Here is a 10,786-nt window from a genome sequence, read left to right on the forward strand (position 1 = left end):
AGGCATCAATTTTCTATCTCTCATGGTGTATCTGGTTGTTACTGTATACCTCTCTCTGCCAACAACATTCCTCTACTTAAGAGTAGTTGTTCTTCTGCATAACCTTGACTTGAGCATTTTCCATTGTGTATTTTTAATTCTAACACTTCTTCATTACCGTTCATTCCATATTCTTACATAACTAACTTATTCTCTCAAATTTAATTAGTTCAAATTTCATTGAGAGTAACTTATTCATCTTTTATTTCAAAAACACCTAACCAGGACCCTGGGTAAAGTATTTGCTCTGAATTAGTCTGCTGTAACCAAGGCACTGTAGGGCAAAGTATGGTATAAAAAAGGTGCCAACCAATAGAATTGTGCATAAGATAGTTTAGTGCTATCTTAGAAGTAGGGATCTGAATAAACTTATCTATTATAAGAAGAAGAAATGGACTTATCAGATACTGTCAGCTAATAAATTGTAAATATTTTAATTTGGATAAAATAAATGACAATAGTAGAAAAAATACAAATTCTGTTAAATGTTTGAACAGTTTTCATTATAATAGAACTTTATATTATTTTTCATTGAACTTAATTTAAAAATATTGAAAATACATTTTGTATGTAAAATTTTGAGGTATGGTTATTTGAGTAATTCCATTCCCTCCATTATTAAGAAACAACAATAATTTTAATAAAGTGTTTTCAGTACTTCATCATCATAACATGGATGCTAAGACTATTTTTGGTATAGATCAAATCAAACCCTTAATAATTAAAAACCCTTAATAAAAACATTTTTAGATGTCACAAACGACACTTGAAGAAATATGTGACAATACACAGATGTAATTGTGACTTTTCTACAATAGAATGTATTATCAATGAAATAATGTACTGATTCTTAGAATGTCTTTCTTCCAACATATCCTTTAATTGCAGAAATCTTCAATATTAATCTCAATTTGAATTTTGTCCTCATAAAGTCACTTTATTCCTTGTTAGAATATTTAATTCTGACAGATATATTTGCTTAACTCATACACTTCTACTCTTCACTTGTTTGTTCCTTATTTTTTTAACTTTATTTATTTATTTCTAGGAAGATTAGCCCTGAGCTAACACCTGCCAATCCTCCTCTTTTTGCTGAGGAAGACTGGCCCTGAGCTAACATCCATGCCCATCTTCCCCTACGTTATATGTGGGACACCTACCACAGCATGGCTTCTGCCAAGCGGTCCCATGTCTGCACCCAGGATCCGAACCGGAGAACCTCGGCCGCCGAAGTGGAACATTCGAATTTAACCGCTGTGCCACAGGGCCAGCCCCTTTTTTTTAATGAGGATAGGTCACAATCGCTTTTGCCTAAATCAAGATTCATATCCATTCAATATACCAGGTCTGATATTGTTTTACATACTGTTTCCTATTACTCTAATTACTATGCTGCACATATTTTTCCAAAGTGGCATTGCAGTGTACTGTACATTTGTCTGATATTCCTAAAATTACCCTTTTCCTTCTCATCTTTTCCTTTCACTTCAACACCTTTTCAGTAATGTTTTCTTAAAAGGAATTCTCAAGCTCAAATAACTATATAAGTAGCAATGATTTTTTTAAATTAACTATAAATTGATGTTTAAAATTTGCATTTTTAAACGTGAGCATATATAGAAAAGTCAGATGCAGTAGCTGAAAAATAAAGAACAAAATAAATTGTTCTGATCAAGGCACTCTTTTATTATTTCACACTATAGATTACTATAATTTACTTGTAAAATGTATGGTGCTTCTGCAATATTAATATCTGTCTTTTCTTGTCTCTAAATTCTTGTTTATTCTCTTTGGAAATCTTTAGTAGAGGACAAATGAGTGGGAGATTATAAATAATACCTCACCACTACATTGTAATAATATCGTATTAAAATATAATTACTATTTAGTTCCAATACACCTCATGAGAATAAAGTAAACTATGGAGGAAAGTAGTACTAATTCAGAAAATAAAATAGACTACTTTTAGCACCTAAGACTTAAAATTTAAAAATTATGAACTTACTTCTGGTAAAGGTGGTTATCTACCATTGAACATATAGTCACAAATAATTCATAACCAATCTATAAATCAAAACTGGAATGAGTTTATTATGAGTCAGATCTGAGGACTAGCCTGGAGCCTTCCTTCCCCAAGAAAGGAAGGGCACCAAAGAAGTAGGTTGTACAAAGTGGTTACATACCCTCAAAGAGCACATTTCACATATGATTGGAATGTCCCTTTTACAGCAGTCATGAGATTGCCTAGCCAGCATGGCAATTCACAGAGGTCTGTTGTCTCAAGCTGGGTGGTCACAGGGTGAGTGCAGCCATCAATTCCTAGCCTAGGGAGAGAGGCTTATCCTTATGGAAATGTCAATATGGGGGAAGATGCATCTTTATCTTAAGGGCATTTGTTCTTGTCTTTGGGACACGGCAAATGCTTAAGGCAGATATACAATGCAAGCTCAAATGGCCACATCAGGCTCTTTTAGAAAACCAAGGTCAGGCTGAGTTAGTTTTACATCTAATGGCTTCCTCATATACTCCAATATATCCTATTGCTTGCCATTCGTTTATCAAACATCTAGCTGAATCTTTTTCAGATTTATAATGAAACAATAATGTTCAAGAGCACATGCTTTACAGAATACATACAGAGTGTTTCATGAGTTTGTGTGTCATCCTTTGCAAGAGCCCAGCTAATCTTCTCTGAGCCACTCTAATTTTATTGTATGTGCTGCCAAAGCAAGCATGATTTTTAAATAATCTCTTCTTAGTTTCAACCACCATTAGACACTTAATTTTATATAATATAGGCAGTTTCATAGGCAACAATAATTTACATCAATACTGAGACATGACAGTTATCACATAACAAAATTGATATGATAAGAGTTTGTTATTTAAGCCAACCTAGTCTATGGTATTTTGTTACTGCAGCCTGAACTGACTAAGACAGATTTTGGTATGAGAAGTAGGGTGCTGTGATAACAAAAACCTACAAATGCACAAGTGGCTTTGGAACTGCCTATGAGTTTTGAAGTACCAGCTTGAAAAAACCTATGTTGCCATGAAGTGACGGTTAAATGTGATCCTGTGAGGGCTCAGAAAGAAAGGAGAAGACCTGTAGGGAAAGCTCCCCTCTTCTTAAAGAACACATAAATCATGTGTAGAATGTTGATAGAAATAAGGGTGGTAAATGCCATTTTGCTGTGGACAACAGAGAAAAGGTAATTCTTGTTAGACAAGAACTTGGCTGAATTAAGTTTGTTTTCAAGTGTTTTGTGGAAGGTAGAACTTGTGAGTAATAAAATTAGATATTTAGCCAAGAAGATTTTAAGCAAAGAGGTTTAGCTCCTCCTGACTGCTTATAGCAAAAGGCAAGAAGAGAGAAATAAATTGAAGGAGGAATTGTTAAGCAACAAGCAAAAAGGAAGTAGAACTTGGGGCAGGCCTGGTGGTGCAGGGGTTAAGTTTGCACATTCCTCTTTGGTGGCCTGGGGTTTGGCAGTTTAGATCCCTGGTGCAGACCTATGCATGGTTTATCAAGCCATGCTGTGTGCAGGCATCTCACATAAAAAGCAGAGGAAGATGGGCACAGATGTTAGCTCAGGGCCAGTCTTCCTCAATAAAAAGAGGAGGATTGCAGCAGATGTTACCTCAGGGCTAATCTTCCTCAAAAAAAAAGGAAATAGAGCTGAAAGATTTGAAAAATTCTCACCTGGCTCATTTTGCAAAAAGAAAAATGAGAAAGCAAGTTCTGAAGAGAACACCAAGATTGTGGCTGACCAACTGTTTTGATAAGGAGATTACAATGAGTAACATCAAAATTGACTTTAGCAGAGCCATTTAAAAATGAAGTCAGAGCTTCCTTTACAGAGAAACTGCCTCCCTGCCTTGAACCTTGGACTGGGTGAATCTTTTGGATTGAGCCTGTGGGGGCCTAGAATTGGCCACCCCGAGATATGTCTCTTTGGCATGAGGATTATTTGGGGCTGGTTGCTTTTAATACACTGCAGACAGGAAGGCAACTGAAAAGTAGAATTTACTTACCCTTTTCTTAAGAGACATTTACATTTGTAAAGGAAATCTCCATCTGTAAAGGTGTCTCCCTCTCTGTACCGGGGAGAAAGGGGATGACCTTATCTCTAGAAACTCCTATCAATACAGAATGCAAGGACTTAAATCTGATAATAATCTTATTCCTGTTTCTGGTAACCTCCTGTAACTGACTCCCCCCACCCCCAACATTCTCCTTTGTCTTTAGCTGGATATGATATTTAAGGTGGTGGCTTCAGCCATTTTGGCAAGTTGCTCAGCTTGCCTGAGCCTCTCCCATGTATACATGTTATAAAGCTTTGTTTAATTTTCTCCTGTTATTCTGTCTCATGTGAATTTAATTCGTTCTCTGGCCAGAAGAACCCAAAGAGGGTAGAGGAAATGTCTTCCTCCCCTACAGGCCCAAATAACAACTGTTTTACTAGGAATTGTTGGAGAAGTCAGCAAATAAATGGACACCCTGATCACAAAGACTGATGATTATGGACTTTCTATTTGAAGATAGGATCAGTAACCAATTACTTAGAGCCAAGAGTAATTTAGCTTGTCAGCACCAATGAACTCTTTAAAAACATCTGACCTCATATTCCAACTTTTCCCGATAAAAATCCTGAGCCTCTCTTCTGTAATTGGAACACTATTCGAGTTTCTACCTGAATCTGTGCTCCCTGAATTGCAATTCTTTCATTCTAAATAAGCATTTTGCCTCTTAAGTTGGTTTCCATTTTAAAAGTTGACATAATACAAACCATGAACCTGCTCAGTCATCTCAATAGAAACCAGGAATGGAGATAGGATTATACCAGCAGAAATACTGCCAGCCGGGACCAAAGAGAACAGAGAACATGGGACAGAATGAAAGAAGGCTGTCACACTTCTCAGATTCTACAGGACAGTACAATAAAGTTCTTTGGCTGTGAACTTGTGTTATGCTGCATCTTTTCAAATACCATGTCTACTCTGGCAAGGGAAACAAAACAAAAAATTAACAAATGAGACTATGTCAGTCTAAGAAGCTTCTGCAAGACAAAGGAAACCATGAACAAAATGAAAAAACAACCCATCAACTGGGAGAAAATCTTTGCAAATCATATATACAACAAGGGGTTAATCTCCAAAATATATAAAGAACTCATACAACTCAACAACAAAAAAACAACCTGATCAAAACATGGACAGAGGATAAGAACAGACATTTTTCCAAAGAAGATATACAGATGTCCAAGACACATGAAACGATGTTTAACATCTCTAATGATTAGGGAAGTGCAACTCAAAACTACAATGAGTTATCACCTTACACTGGCCAGAATGGCTATAATTACCAAGACAAAAAACAAATGTTGGAGAGGATGTTGAAAAAAAGGGAACCCTCATGCACTGCTGGTGGGAATGCACACTGGGGCAGCCACTATGGAAAACAACAAGGAGATTTCTCAAAATATGAAAAGTACAAATACCATACAATACAGCTATCCCACTACTAGGAATTTATCCAAAGAACTTGAAAGCAATGCTCCAAAAAGATTTATGCACCCCTAAGTTCATTGCAGCATTTTTCACAATAGCCAAGATGTGGAAGCAACCCAAGTGCCCTTCTACGGATGAATGGATAAAGAAGATGTGGTATATATATACAATGGAACACTGCTAGGCCATAAAAAAAACAAGACCATCCCATTTGCAGCAAGGTGGATAGTCCTTGAGGATATGATGTTGAGTGAAATAAGCCAGAGAGAGAAAGACAAAGGCTACATGATTTTCACTCATATGTGGAAGATAAACAAATACACGGATAAAGGGAACAGATTAGTGGTTACCAGAGGGAAAGGGGGCTGGGGCTGGGCGAAAGGGGTAAAGGGCCACATATGTGCAGTGACAGACAAAATTAGACTACTGATGATGAGCACAATGAAGTCTATTCAGAAATCGATAAACAATAATGTACACCCAAAACTACACAATGTTATAAACCATTACAATCTCAATAAAATTATTGGGGAATAAAAATAAGGGAAGAACGGCCCTGAAGGTGATTCAGCTAACATTAGGGCCAACTCCTCAGGCCAGAGGGCCTCATACAGAAGCCATGGAAGCTAAGCTGCCTTGAGCCACCGGGTGCAGACCATGCCCAGCAGAATATTATCATTTATATTAATATTAATGTGATATCATTTTCTTGGCAACAGTGTTCACAATCTATTTTTTTAATCTTTTTTATGTAGACCATCAACTGCGGAATTAAAAGTTTCTTTATAAATATTAAGTATTACAAAGTACTTTATACTATTGCCAATTGATAAAGGTACTCTACTTGGATAAAAACTTGGCAAAGAATGAAATTCTCTTGATTCTAGTCCTATCTCTATCATTAATTCCCTGTGTTTTTCAGCTGGGCTCTGTCATTCTCTCTGCCTTGAAATTTTCTTGAAGGCAATAATTCTTAGTCTACATGCTTCCTGGGGTTGTTGTGAGCAAAATAATTCAGGTAATATTGTAATTTGGAAATGTGGGGAATGATAAAATATAAGATTTATTATTGCTGGTGTAATTTTACTAGTTAAATTTGATTATTTGAGCGATGATAGTCATACTTAAATATAGCTTCTTCTCTGCTGGATATGCAATTAAATTTTGCTGTAAGTGTGTGACTTCTTGGTTCTGAAAAATATTTAGAGGAGAAAATGTTTTTAAAATTATTACCCCCTACATAAGAATTTAAGTTCTAAGGTAAAGGTGGTTTAGCTTTAGCCTCAAGAAAACCTACTTGTAATTGTTGGTCTCCCACCTGCTAATGCCACTTTAGGTGTAAGGAATGAGCTGTGAGTTTGATTTTACATTAATTGTGAACACATCACCTTGACATTTAAAGGGAAAGAAAACATTTTATGGCACTGCAAATTAGTACTTAAGATATGGAAATACCTCCTTGATGAAAAAACAAAATGCTCTTTGTCTTTTAAAAAACGCCAACTTTCTTTTCCATAGTAATGTATGTCAGAGTACCTACATAGCTTTGGGGTGAAGAAGCCAGCCCATAATTCTTCAAATTACCATTGGTTTTTGCTGTGAACTAAAGCATTTTTTTTTTATCTTGAAAGATAGACAAATAGGAAGCAATTTTCAAAATTTCTGATTTAGGAATGAGGAAATTATGCTTTGAAGAATAACAGTAGACAAATCAACCATTTTTAATTGAGATTTATTTTCATGGGATTATAAATTTCAGGAATGACTGACAGATGCATTTATTCTCTTCAAATAGTGGTTCATAATGTGTGAGCTATAGAGGGGTTTCAACTGGGAGAAAGGCACTAAGGTGAAGAGAGGTATTGCAAGGGTCTGGAAATCCCTATGCATGACTATAAACTGAATATCTCATTTTTCAAGCGTGTGCTGATAAGTATACTCAACTTCACGTGGCATTTGCCATGATCAGTTTTCTTAATCTGTGAGTACTAAAATTACAACTACTATCAGTTGAATATCTACATATTTTTTAGAAAAATGTAACCGTTGTCAAATTAATTAAACAAGGCCATTCGACTGAGGTGGCTCTAATGCCCTGGCCAACTACATAAGCAAATCAAAATCTAAGCCTGTAAATGCCTCAAGGTTACAAAATTGAAACCTAAAGACAACGAATCACCAACAGGCAACCAGGCTTTAAGCTCTAGCCAATCAATAATTGCCTTGTTTTACTTCCGCCTTTTCTCTATACACGTCCCCCCAAGTTTCTTATCACTTCCAGGTTGGCACTGCCTATTCAAACTGGTTTCTGTTCAAATAAATGCTTAAACATTTTAATATGCTGCAGTTTATCTTTTAACACCACTGTCTATAACTAATGCTGATATTAAGAATTGACAGGTCACAAAGCTTTGGGACGGAATCACCAATGCAAATTTATAAACAAAATATAATTAGATGAAATGATCATTCTTGGCACACATTAAGAAAGTTACTTCAGTCACCAAATCAGTGTCATATATGTTTAGTTTTAAGAAGGATTATCATTTACATGTTGAGTATGTTCACAGTACATAAAAATGTAAACTAAATGCAAAATACATCCATAGAGAAAGGGAGATAATGTAAATATCAGTACCAGTTATGTTTGGAAGGTGAAACTATTCAATCTTTTTCAATTTCCTTTTAGAATTTCCTTTATATAAAAAGTATAAATTGCTCTCACATTGACAAGAAACAATTTAAGTAAGAAAGCATTCTACATAGCAAAAATTGAATCTCTTTTTTCGCATTTTGATTTTCTACTTTTGGCTTTCCTTAGGTTGTATAGGACTTATAGTAATATGACCAATACTTCCTAGGGCTGGAGGATGTTCAAATATTTATTTATTCAACAATATTAATTGAGTAACAAATATTTATAGCTACTGTTTTAAAGTATGTGGGGTAAACTAAAGAATAAGACAATTGTGATTCATTTACCTGAGGAACTTAAAGTCTAAAAGGATTACAGAAATTACATTTACAATAAACAATACAATCAGAAAGGTAAAATCTAAAACTAAAGGAAAATAATGAGTTGTAATAAATATGATAAAGATTTGATACTCAATGTAAAAAAAAGCTCACGAAAGTTAATAACCAAATCACCAAAACACCAGTCTTAAAAATTGCGAGATTCAAAAATAGACAAAAATGTGGGTAATGAATCTGGAAAAAGAGGTTAATGTTCAACTTCATTTTACATAAATACAATAAAGCACAACTCTCTCAGTCTCTCCGATTCTCCCTCTTAATTTGCCAAGATAAGGTTGGTGAGGAGAGGTTCAATCTGACTCCCTCACATAAGCTTTCTGGATGCAAGTTAACATTGTTTTTTTTAGTAGTACAATGTTCACTACAATATAAGCAAAATTTTCCTCATAAATAGCTAAGTACAAAAGCAGTCAGAAATTCAAACCAATATTTTCAGCAAACACATTTAATAAATAATTATTTACACATGTGAAACAAGGGTAACATAAAAAAAATAGTATGATCCTCCTCTGTACAGTTTCATACACTGGTGGTCTTCACACTTTCCTGAGGCGTTCACCTATGGAGAGGAGAGGAGTAGAGACAAAGCCGGTTGAAAGACAAGGCATAAAGATTGTTAGAGCAAAAAGTTTATTATTTAACCTCTGGTATTCAAAACAGGATTTTTGAGTGTGCATCAGAAAAGTCCTTGCCAGGCTTTGTGAAGAAAAGCACATTTTTTCTGAATTTCTTAGGACATATCAAAAGGCAGGCCTCAGGGGGACAAACCACGGAGATTTTCCCACTAGAGAAGACCTCTCTTCTTCCCCTGACATAGGCCATGAAGCAGTAGGAGATACATGAGAAGGTCTGGAGTGATAATGTTGGTCACATCCTGTGGCTCTGACGTGGCCCTCAATGGACCCAGAATCTCTCACTGTGTAGTGATGCAGAGATGCCAGCAGCTGAAGTATGGAAGCAGGACAAAGAGGCAGATGGCTGGGACATGGGTTCCAACAGCAGGTACCAGCTCGTCACCCCAAAATGCCAGTGAAACCTTGTCATACTTTAGTAATAATAAATCAGGACCCAGACCAATCAAGCCATTTCACTAAAGATGCCAGAGAGAACACAAAGGATGCCACATTTATCTGAAAAACTCTTTCCCAATTGATAAACAGTAAACCCGAATTACAAAGTCTTATGCCAGTGGAAGCCTCTTGAAATTGACACTCACAAGTAAGACGCAATTTTTTTTCCAGAGAGCAGTTACCACATTTAACAGTATTTTTCATCTCTGTTTTAGGCCACTCCCATCACTGGTTTTGATCTTATTCTTGATTGCAATTGAAGTGATTACAGTTATTTAGACCTTTCAGGAATTACATCTTCACACAGGGAGTTATCTTTTTATTTAAGGCTATAGTGGGTAGATTTCCTTTTTCTCTTTTTTTAACAATACTAACCAATGAATAAATTTTGTTTTATAATAAAACACAAACATCCTTAATGCATTCTTTATTTTACATCACTGCTTTGAAGCATGAGTTATTAAAAATTTATTCGGATGCATTTTTTCATGTGACAGCAAGACATGATTCAGATACCTTACATTGTCCTCTCCAACAAAGGTGTTAGTAATACTTAATTTTAAATTTTAATGCCAGCATTTCAGTATATGATGCTACATGACTCTTTAGTCTTGAAGGTTTAGGTTGCTGTTAAATTACAACACTCACTTCCGCATTTGATTTCATAATTATGTGAAAATAAAATATTACTGAACCATTGCACATGCTTCCATATAAATAATTATATTTTATCCTAATGAATACTTGAACTTATTAAAATTCACCCAAAATTGCAATACCATGATGTGTTGATCAAAACATTAAAATCTCAATGAAATAATGATAGAAAAATCAACTTTAACTTCTCATGTACCAAAACTAATGCAGAAAATATTTCTTATGCTATTAAATATTATACTTATCACGCTGGTGCACAGATTCTCTATTTTTATGCAAATTTTCATTATTGGTTTGTGTCGATTATTTTACTATATTTGTATACAAAGAAACAAACACTGGCAAAATATGAGATATGATAAAATTAATACCAGAGTTACTAGATACAAAACTCCATCTATCCAGAAGGTAAAGATGTGTCTTTAAAAGATGAATTTCCCCATTGTAGGAAAGAGGGAGACGGGAGAGCCTGT

General features: G+C 35.2%; 1 non-coding gene across 1 annotated transcript; it reads right to left on the reverse strand.

Moving 5' to 3' along the window:
- Positions 1 to 2,668: 2,668 nt before the first annotated feature.
- Positions 2,669 to 2,770, reverse strand: LOC123289984 (U6 spliceosomal RNA). The gene has a single exon (XR_006534267.1). It is a non-coding gene; the product is annotated as a U6 spliceosomal RNA (small nuclear RNA).
- Positions 2,771 to 10,786: the final 8,016 nt, after the last annotated feature.

This window comes from Equus asinus, chromosome 11, assembly GCF_041296235.1.
Source record: "Equus asinus isolate D_3611 breed Donkey chromosome 11, EquAss-T2T_v2, whole genome shotgun sequence".
Taxonomy (NCBI): domain Eukaryota; kingdom Metazoa; phylum Chordata; class Mammalia; order Perissodactyla; family Equidae; genus Equus; species Equus asinus.